Here is a 10874-nt window from a genome sequence, read left to right as displayed (position 1 = left end):
GAACTGAGTTTCAGCCTATCTTAAATCCCTGTTAAGTTATAATATATTATAGATATTATGTTATTTTACCGTTTGTCCAAATTAAACTCCTCTACATTAATTAATTGTCATTTCTTCATAAAATTAAATACATTTTGTTGGGCAATGAACATGGTTTACTAGCATCTTTCTTTATGATAACTTTGTAATATTATGTTTGAATGTTCAAGTTCATAACTTCTTAGAATTATTCCTTCCAAATCTTTTGAAATCTAAATTACTGTTTAGAGGTAAAGAATCAACCCTTTCATTGTATTCAGATAATTTAGGATGCAGTACCTGTTTACATAAGCTTAAAACATTGGTCATCCATAAATTCAAAACAACAAAATATTTTAGATGCTCTGGCATAATTACCTAACCTAGAATTATCTTAGAGGACACATCAAGTTGGCATTGTTGCCAGGGATTGAAATTTGAATCGTTTTCCCTGGGAAAACGATTTAGATTTTCCTTTAAGGTGAATATAAGATTAGCAGGTTAAAATCTTTCACCTGGTGACTCCACAAGCCAAACTGGCTTCTTCTAGACATACCAAATCTCATTTGGACCCTGAGATTTATTCTCCATTATCAGATCCAAAGAGATTGGTAAGAGAAACTTATTTTAGAAGAAGATTTGAAGCTTCTACCTCTTCTTCTGCACCAATACAACTTGAAATTGTTTCAGCTACTGATCCTTTTACGTCTGTTCCAATTCCTTTTGAATTGTCTAACTTACCCCCAAAAGTATTAGAACTTTTATCTAGAGGAGTTGATATACAGTCATCCATTCTAGTCCATTCATTGGAATCATATCAAATTCCTAAAACCCTTTTAGAATCACCTAAGTCAGAAAAAGAGTTAGATATACATTTACCTGAGTTAAAACCTAGTGATTTTATATCATCAACTGTACATACTTTTCATCTACTTCTGTCGAAGTTGAGGACACTTTTTTTGTCTATACAAATCCTTTATTTGAAACTGAAGGAAAATTTCAACCAGAAGAGAAGAAGTTAGTTATCCAATCACCATTAATAAAAAGTTTAAGAGGACCTCCTTCTACAACCACACCTCCATCTTCCCCCACAAACTCATCTTCATCTACAACATCTTCTTCAGAATATTCCTCATCTTCTACAGATTCATCCTCATCTTCTACAAATTCATCCTCATCTTCAGATATGGCTATTCTCATCCTATCATTCAAGATAGGTATGTTGCTTTACAACTCCCTCGTCAACTTAATAATTTTCCTGATGGGTATTTAAAACATCTACCTAGATTTAATGGAGAAACTGGTTTGTCTGTTGAAGATCACTTAGCTTCCTTTTTAGATTTTGCTGATAACATGAATATTGAACATGAAGATGTATATATGAGATTGTTTGTTCAATCACTTGAAGGAAATGTTAGAATTTGGTTTAGACAACTAAGATAAAATTCTATTCCATCTTGGAATCAATTAACAAACATCTTTAAAAATCAATGGGGGGTTAAAAAGGATCCTATATATTTTGTTACAGAGTTTGAAGAACTAAAGAGAAATCCTAGTGAACGAGTGGCTGACTTTATAAAAAGGTTTAACAAACTTTATCATAAGATGCCACATGACTGTAAACCACCAATAACAACAACTAAAGTTAGATTTTATAAAGCTTTTGATGATGATTTTGTAGTCATGCTTAGAGAAATGACATACAACACCCTAGAATACATGAAAACAAATTCCATAGAAGTTGAAGCCAATATATCAACATCAACTAAACTTAGGGCTAAAGCAGAAAAGGCTGAAAGAAAAATAAAAGCTAGGGAAGAGGGTTCTTCATCAAAAAGTACAAAGGAAGATCAAAAGATAGATGAAATCACTTCACTTCTTAGAAATATTTCAAATATGATTTCAAAAATGGAGGCTCAACCTAGAACAGTTCAACAAACAACAAATAGACCTCAAGCTCCATACAGAAGAACTACCCAACCTCAAATTTTGCAAAGACCTAATACTGATCAGCAAATTCAACCTCCACTAATGATTGATGATCAGGAACCTCAAGACACTGGCCCTCTGATTACAAATGACATCAATAGTTTTGATAACTCATCAGTTCCATTGTCCCCCTTCCTCAAAATCAATTTCCACAACAAAATCAAGAAAATTTTCAAGTGTCAAAATATCAAGCCTTCTCTAAATTCTTAATTGCAGAATTAAATAGAAGATATGATTTAAGACCAAGACTAGGGCCTGGTAGACCTTCTAAGAATCCCACTGTAAATGAACCACCAATTAAAACCACTGAAACTCAAACAACAACAATTCAACCATTGAATCAATCAAATGAACCAAATTCAATTGATAAAACAGTTCTAACTACTTTCAATGTGGAAAGAGAGCTAGAAAGGGTCAAAATACCTATTCCTTTGTCTAAACTTTCCAAAAATCTAGGGTATAAAAATCAAGTCTCTAAATGGATTCAATCTTCAAGTGTTGATGTTGAAGGAGATGTTATAAGCTTGCAAGATGAAAAACCTTCAGTAATCTTTGGTCCTAACTCTGATATGATTGATGAAAATGTACCCCCTTTTTATGTTACTATAAAAATTCATGATTTTCTATTATATAATTGTATGTTAGATTCTGGAGCTTCCCATAATCTGATGCCCAAAGTGATCACTAATCAACTTCAATTACAGGTTACTAGACCTTGTCACGATTTATATACTTTTGACTCAAAGAAGGTACCCTGTTGTGGACTTATAAAAGACTTAGTTGTCACTCTAACACAAATCCATGTTAAAAGTGTAGTGTTAGATATTGTAGTTACAAACATTCCTCCTAAATTTGGCATGTCATTATCTAGATTAGGTTGTGCCAAATTAGGAGGAAGCCTGCAAATGGACATGTCTTATGTTACTATTCCTGTGTTTGGAGGTGAGAAACTGAGATTATATAGGGAGGTTAGATTCATTAATATTGTTTGTAGAGCCGATCAAGCAAGAAATCATCCCATTTATGTAGTTGACCAAGATTTTGGACGTTTCACACTATCATCAGATAACTAACAAAACAATCAATTTACCATTGAACAGATTGTGGATAAACCTAACACTGTCAAAACTGATATTTGAAAACTATACTTTGATGGAGCTTTTTCAAAAGAAGGAGCTGGAGTTGGTATCATATTTATTTCACTAGATAAAGAGAACATAACTCAATCCTATAAGTTAGAATTTGATGCTGCAAACAATGTAGCAGAATATTAAGCTTTAATTCTAGGATTGGAATTAGCTAAAAGTCTTAAAATACAAAATTTAAGTGTATTTAGTGACTCAGAGCTTATTGTTAAACAAGTGAGGAATCTTTGTCAAACAAAACATCCCAGACTTAGATCATACAAAAATGAGGTATGGGTTTCAGTCGATAATTTCTTTCAGGCATTTAAAATCATTGTTATTCCAAGAAATGAAAATATTCATGCAGATTCCTTAGTTGTTTCAGCTAGTTTTTTAAAATTTCCTGATCAAATGTAGTTACAATATCATATTCAAGTAAAATACATACCATCAATTCCTGATATTGTTAAATATTTGAAGATGATGAACAATTGAAATCATTTTTGCAAGTAATTGATGAATTTTCAGCCTTACAAGTTGAAGAAGAACAACTTGATGATAAAGAGTTAAGTAAACAAAATGAAATTTCACAATTAGACTAAAAAATTGTTGATCATAACATCCTCTAGCTACCTGACAATTTCATCCCTAAGGTATTAGTTCCTCTTGAGAAACTATTTGATCACAATGATGTTCCAAAAAACTGACAATCAAATTCATCTGAAGAAGATATAGAAGAATGTAATATTGGAACGCAAGGAGAAACCATAAATATTAAATCTTTGCATCGTTTTTTTTTTTTTAACAAGAAAGGTTATGGTGTTTCATTATCTGCTTGGCCAATGGCCACAAATTCGGTTACAAAATGAGGAGCACTTTCCAACATGTCGTTCTGCCAAGAGGGGATTGGCTTTTGCTCTTATCCTCTTCCTCTTTTTACAATTTTCAAAATGGTCTTTGAATGCTAATTGTCCTAGATGAAAAATGCAGACAAACTGATTTAATAGGAAACGATAAAACATATCTTTTCATGGAATAGGAGTCCACAGAAATTCCTTATTTCTGAGAATGGTTCCAGCTTCTAAATGGACTGCAATGTTTGCTTGGGCGTCTGCTGCTTTGTTATTTGCTCTTAGAACATGAAAATAAGTCAAGCGAAGCGATTTTGATTCTGGAAAGAAGCCTGGATAGGTGCAGATCAGAAGGGTTGGAGTTGGTCACCACAGCTCTTATAATAACTTGGGAATCTCCGAGAATGTTTGCTTCCCAAATTCCCAACTCCTTGAGGAAGATTACCCCTTGCAAGAGGGTGAGAGCCTCGGCTTGCATGCTTGATGTATGTCCAAGCCCCCAGGCAAAGTTATGAGAAGAAATGTTGTCTGGCATGATAATGTGACCACCCGCCCTAGATTTCCCTGGATTCCCTTTAGCTGCTTCGTCAAAAAAAATAGATGGAATTAATTGCTTGGACAGCCATTCCTGGAATTCGATCTCATTTTTCCTGATTTTCCAAACTTCAAGTTCTGGAGGTGGGCTTCTTGGTTTATGGAAGCTAATCTTGAAGGTCGTTCCCAGCTCTCTGTCATGCTGACTGAGGTTTGAATCGTCATCTATGCCTTCCAACCACTCACTTAATTGGAACTTCACTGAATTAGCTACTATTCTGTGATCATGAGCTTTGTCTCGAAAAATCCTCTTGTTCCTTTCTAACCAAACCTGCCAACTAGTGAATTTTGGCAAAGCACTCCATGCTGCTCTGATCTTTTTGTTCTTTGGTTGAACACCTGGGTATCTAGCCATCCAACCTGCAAACAGCTCTTGAACTGAAGTGGGGAAATTGAGATCGAGATTCCAATTGTCCAGCAGATCCTACGAGACAGATTTTGAGAAATTACATTCGATCATTATATGAAGAGCGGTTTCAGAATTTGTCTTACAAAGAACACATCTGGACGGTCCCTTGAATCCTCTGTCTTGAAGTCTGTCCTCGGTAAGAATTTTTTGATGGCTAAGAATCCAGCAAAAATGATCAATTTTTGGTATAGACGGGAAGTTCCATATCCCTGCCCAAGGAGCTGGGTTGGGAGGGACGTTTGGGCGCTCTAAGAACTTGAAGTAACCCTGTTTGACTGTATAACCAGAGCGACTGTTTTCCCAGCCTCTTGCATCCTTTCTGTTGGCGTGGAGGGGAGCCAATCCATGGAGATGGGCTTTGAGAGTCGTCCATTCATTTTCCAGATTGATGGGCACTGGTAATCGCTTCCAACCCGTCCAGTAATTCTCTGTCCAATCCGACAGATCCCACAGAGTATGTATGTGCGCTACCTCCAACCAATTCCTGAGCGCTGTAAAATTGCCAGCGTCTTCCAAAGGGGGTCGATTCATGATTTTGTCCTTCCAAACCTGAATTTTCTTACCATTACCAAGAACCCAATGGGCATAACTGTTAATCATCGGCGCCATTTTGTTAAGGAGAATGCTGAAGTGCGTTCTGGGTGAGTTTTTGGGGTGGTCTAAACACCGGAGCCTTAGGCCTCTAAAGTACTTCTTCCATAGCGCAATATGAGCCCAGCTAGGATTAGGAGCGATTATTTTCCATGCAAGTTTGGCTCCCATAGCAAGATTTTTGGCATTTAGATCTTTGAGATTTAATCCTCCTTCGAGATATGGTTTTGTGACTATTTCCCAACTGATTAGAGAGAATTTCTTGTCATTGTGCTTGCCTCCTTTCCAAAAAGAACCCCTGATTAATTCATCCATCTTTTTTTATAGTTCCCACTGGTGCCAGAAGGACCGCAAATTTGAATATCGGAAGACTGTTGAGAACTGCTTTGACGAGCACAGCTTTGCCAACGATGTTAAGCCAAGAGGAACCCCAAGAATGCATCTTTGATTTGAATTTATCTATGAGAGAAGTCCAGTCTTTGCTTGCCACTCTCTTGTTGAAGACTGGCAGCCCAAGATATTTGAAAGAGGACCAACTGATAGAGGCAGAAAATCCCAAACATCTAGCTATGGAGGATGCAGTGGAAGCAGGAGTATTCCAACAAAAAATCTGACATTTCCCCTTGTTTAGCTCACTGCCTGAGATTTTGCAGAAGTCATCTAAAATTGCTTTGAAGTTGATAGCTGATTGAGGAGTAGCAGCTCCCAGAAGGAGGGTATCGTCAGCGAAAAGTGCATGATTGATGCGCTTCACCCCTCTTGCAATGCACAACCCGTTGATAGCATGATCTTGCTGCTTTTTATTCAGATAGAAACTAAGAACAGAGGCTTGAATGACGAAAAGGAGGGGTGAAAGAGGGCACCCCTGCCTCAGTCCTCTAGAGGCTTTGAAAAATTCAGCGGCCCTTCCATTCACTAGAGGAGCAATCCAGGGCTCCGTAATACAGGCTTTTATCCACTTTATAAAACCTTGCCCGAATCCCATTTTAAGCATTACATCAAACAAAAATTTATGATTAACACGATCAAAGGCATTCGATAGGTCGAGTTTGATGACCATACCTCTTTCGTTATGGTGTTGGCTGGAATGGATTGCCTCCTGGACCAGCACGAAATTGTCCACTAGCTGTCTGCCTTTGATGAATCCCCCTTGATTGTCCGGAATGATTTTGGGGAGGAATCTTTTCAGCCTGTTTTCTATCACTTTGGTGATCACTTTGTACCCGATGTTGCATAGTGAAATTGGGCGGAATCTGCTGAAGGTGTTTTCCCCTTTTTCCTTAGGGATAAGGGCTAGAAATTCCGAATTTGTGCAACCTCCAATCTTCTGACAGTTCTGTGATTTCTGGATCATTTTAAGGAATTCCTTCTCAATAATCTGCCAACAAGTTTGTAAGAATCTTGGGGTGAAACCGTCTGGGCCTGGGGCTTTATCCGGGTCCATGGCGAATAGAGCCTCCTTGACTTCTTTAAGCGTGATTATGCTTTCTAGAGTCTGATTGATTTTGGATGTGATGATCTTAGGAACAGCATCTAAGAGGCTGAAATTTTGATCTGATCTGATGTCTTCTCTATACAGATTCTAAAAATGCTCAGAGGCTGCTTTTTTTATGCTAGTAAAGTCCCTTAGAACATTTCTTTCTTCTTTTATCTCTTTAATAGAGTTCCGACCTTTCATAGCTTGAGCTTGCTTGTGAAAAAAGGAGGTATTCCTGTCTCCGGCTTTAAGCCAAAGACTTCTAGATTTGAGTCTCCAGTACTCTTCTTCGGCCAGGCATGCTTTGTGGAAGTTTTGATGAAGCTTGGCCTCCTTTTCCAGATCTTCATTTGAAATATCAGCTGTTTCAAATTGAAGGTGGTGTCGTTCCAGATCTGATTGAGTTTTTTTCCTTTCCTTAGCTGGGTTGGGCAAGGTCCTGGCCCATTTTTTTAGCATGGCTTTCACTCTTCTGAGTTTTTCTGCCCACACAAAGAAGGCAGAGCCCTTGACTGGGTTTTCCCAGCAGTCTCTGACTTTATCCATGAAGTCTGCCTCCTTGATCCAGAGAGAGCAGAATCTGAATGGAATAGGCCCCAGATCCTGAGGAGTCAACAATTCCAGACTGATAGGCTTGTGGTCTGATGTACTCTGTGCACGATGCGCGATCTAGCTTCTAACCCAATGAGTAGGAAGGAACTTTGAACCAAGAAGCGGTCCAATCTTGCCGGTATATGTCCTGGCCCAGCCCTTTTGTTTGACCATGTGAACTTGCCAATGGTAGGCTTGATATCGATCAGATCCCAGTCTTGCATGAGATCCTCTACTGTTTCTCTTGCTGGGTCTTTGACAATACTGCCTCCTCTCTTTTCTGATGGTAGGAGGGTGAGGTTGAAATCTCCTGCAATGATGATGTTCTCCAAGTCTTCCCGGTCTACCAAACTTTTGATGGAGTCCCAACATAATTTCTTTTCACCTGCATTATTTGGAGCATATACATTGACTAGACTCATAATTGCTTTAGATTCTAAGTGTTGCAACTTTAACAATATCCAATGAGTATTTAGGGTTTTAGAGATGAGGGAGAACTTATGTGGATTCCAGAGCGACCCAAGTCCTCCTAAAGCTCCCCGAGCCGAAGTAGCATGCGCACCGTATTTTTTCCAAAACTTTCTACTTGCTTGGAGGAAGGATGATTCCTCCATCTTAGTCTCCTGGATGAGGAGGATGTCCGGGGTTTCCTGCCTTATCAGACTTCTCATCGCCTCTTCCTTGGCTTTGGATCCCATACCCCTATAGTTCCAGGAGACAATCTTCATTACTTACTTTTGTTGTGGAGAGCTCCTTTGGAGCTCTGGATTGGGGCCTTCTTTGTCTTCGGTGTTTTTGCTAGAAGTTTCTCTAACGTAGGCTGGCTGCCCTAGAGCTTGTCTTTGTATGTTTCTTGTTCCCTTTTTTCTTTTGTTGACATTCGGTCTCTTGTAGATCTTCTGGGGGTGGATTTCGATTCCCATATTTCCCCTTCTTCCTTCGACTCATCGGATTCTTGGGTTTCCTCCTCGTCTTCAGATATCTTTCCTTTGGGAATCTCTAGCTCACTTTTAGATTTAGTCGGGGAGACTTCTTTCGGGGTTTCTGTATCCTGGGAAATTATGGTTTCTGATCCCAGGATCTCATATCTGTTATATACCTAGAGGGGATAATATGGGGTACCAAGGGGTGGAGTGTTCTCCTTCCTTAAGGAGTGAATGTATGGAGATATTGTTGATTTAAAATCAGCTCTTTTTTCAGAAATTTTGAGTGACGGCGGGAGAGTAGCAGCGCAAATCTGGAATTCTAGTGCCTGGATCAGGATTTCTATCACATGGGCAGATGCAGAATGATTGTTCCATTTCTGAGAACAGGTCATAATAAGGATAGTGAAGGATTATTGTATGAACAGGCATATGGCTTGTGGAGTGTTCTCCTTCTTTAAGGAGTGAATGTATGGTGCTGCCCTACCTTAAGGGTTTGATAATAAAGAAGGATTTCTATCTATTTCTCTCTTATTGTTTCTGGGTTTATTTCCAGTATCATATATTTCTGGGTTAGATCTACAACAAGTGGTGAAATAGTGTTCTCCTTCCTTAAGGAGTGAATGTATGGTGTTGCCCTACCTTAAGGGTTTGATCAATAAAAAATCATTTCAAATTATTTCTGGGTTTATTTTCATTGTCTTATATTTTCATATCATATCTATAATATTTTTGGTTTAGATCTACAACAAATGGTATCAGAGGACTTTCTTGGGCACAAAAGTGGAGAATTTTTTTTTTATTTTTTGTAGGATTTCGGGGGCGGCGAGTTTGCAGATCAGATATATACGTTTTGGTGCAAGATCTACAAAATATAATTGTAGATCTGTATTCTTTGTGAAAAAATAGTCGATTTAAAAAAAAAAACCAGTTGAATCGGAGTCCGGATGAAGGAGATATCGCTGATCTAAAAATCAGTGGGGTTGCAGACAATTTTTCAGGGCAGCGAGTTTGCGGCACAGATCTGGACGTCCTGGTGCAAGATATGCAAAATCTAATTGTAGATCTGGAATCTTTGTGAAAAAAAACCTAATTTCAAAAAAAAAATCAGTCGAATCGGAGTCCGGATGAGGGAGATATCGCTGACTTAAAATCAGCGCTTTTTTCAGAAATTTTGGGTGACGGCGGGAGAGTAGCAGCGCAGATCTGGAGTTCTAATGCCTGGATCAGGATTTCTATCACATGGGCAGATTCAAAATGATTGTTCCATTTCTGAGAACAGGTCATAATAAGGATTCTGAGCAATATTGACGAAACTATGACAAATTCAAATTTTCACCATTTTTTTTTCAAAACCCTCTTCATAGCTTCTAGCAAGGTTCTATTATTTACAAGAAAATATAATGGTCCTACTATTGAAGAATACATAAAAAAAAACAGAAGTGGTTATGGAACAACAATTGGAAATGGTGGATAGTGCAGAACTTTAGAGATGAAGCAACCACATGGTGGGGATTACTTAACCAAAAGAAGTGTTCCAACGTGCCCAATGAAGAATTTGAAAAATTACTTTTAAACAGATGTTCTCATGCTAGAAAACAAGATAAGGAGAAACATGTGGGGTTATTTCCTACTGGTATATCCTTATTGCAGATTCATGGATTAATTCAGAAAGAGAAGATCATTGTTTCTATCAATCCTAGTTGTAAACATAATTTATCAATGTTAATTTGGCAAAAAAATTGCAAGTTCCAGCGAAACAAATTGAAAATACACAGGTTGATGATGAGGATGTTCAAATTTATAAGGATTTGAAGTTTTCTATGGATAAATATGTGTTTCATGGTGATTTTTATGCTTCAGATAAAAATATGGATGTTGTTTTGAGATATCCTTGGATGGAATCTGCGGGTACAATCAATATTAATGTGCAGAAGAAATTCTTGAAGCTCTGGTATAAAAAGAAGAAAATTACATTACAGGATATTTCCATCAATAAACAGGTAGAGTACATGGAGGCGGAAGCAGAAGATGTTCCAGGGACTGACCTATCAGATGATGAGCCTTTGATGATCAACAATCAAACACAAACAGAGGCTGAAGAAGAAAAGGTTACAGGTGATGATACATCAGAGGAGGGCTCAGTGGTTGAAGTCATATTGGAAAAGAAGACACCACAACAAGCACCACAGCAGGGAGAATTAAATAAAAAGACACCGTGGGTTAAAACTTCAACATATCATCACCCACATCATCCCGCAAGAAAACAACCAACAAGATGGCAACCAATTAGCCACAAGGACAACA

This window comes from Pinus tabuliformis, chromosome 9, assembly GCF_031772625.1.
Source record: "Pinus tabuliformis cultivar Carrire ecotype Pingquan chromosome 9, CPIR1, whole genome shotgun sequence".
In the NCBI taxonomy this organism is placed as follows: domain Eukaryota; kingdom Viridiplantae; phylum Streptophyta; class Pinopsida; order Pinales; family Pinaceae; genus Pinus; species Pinus tabuliformis.
This window is presented reverse-complemented; position numbering follows the sequence as displayed.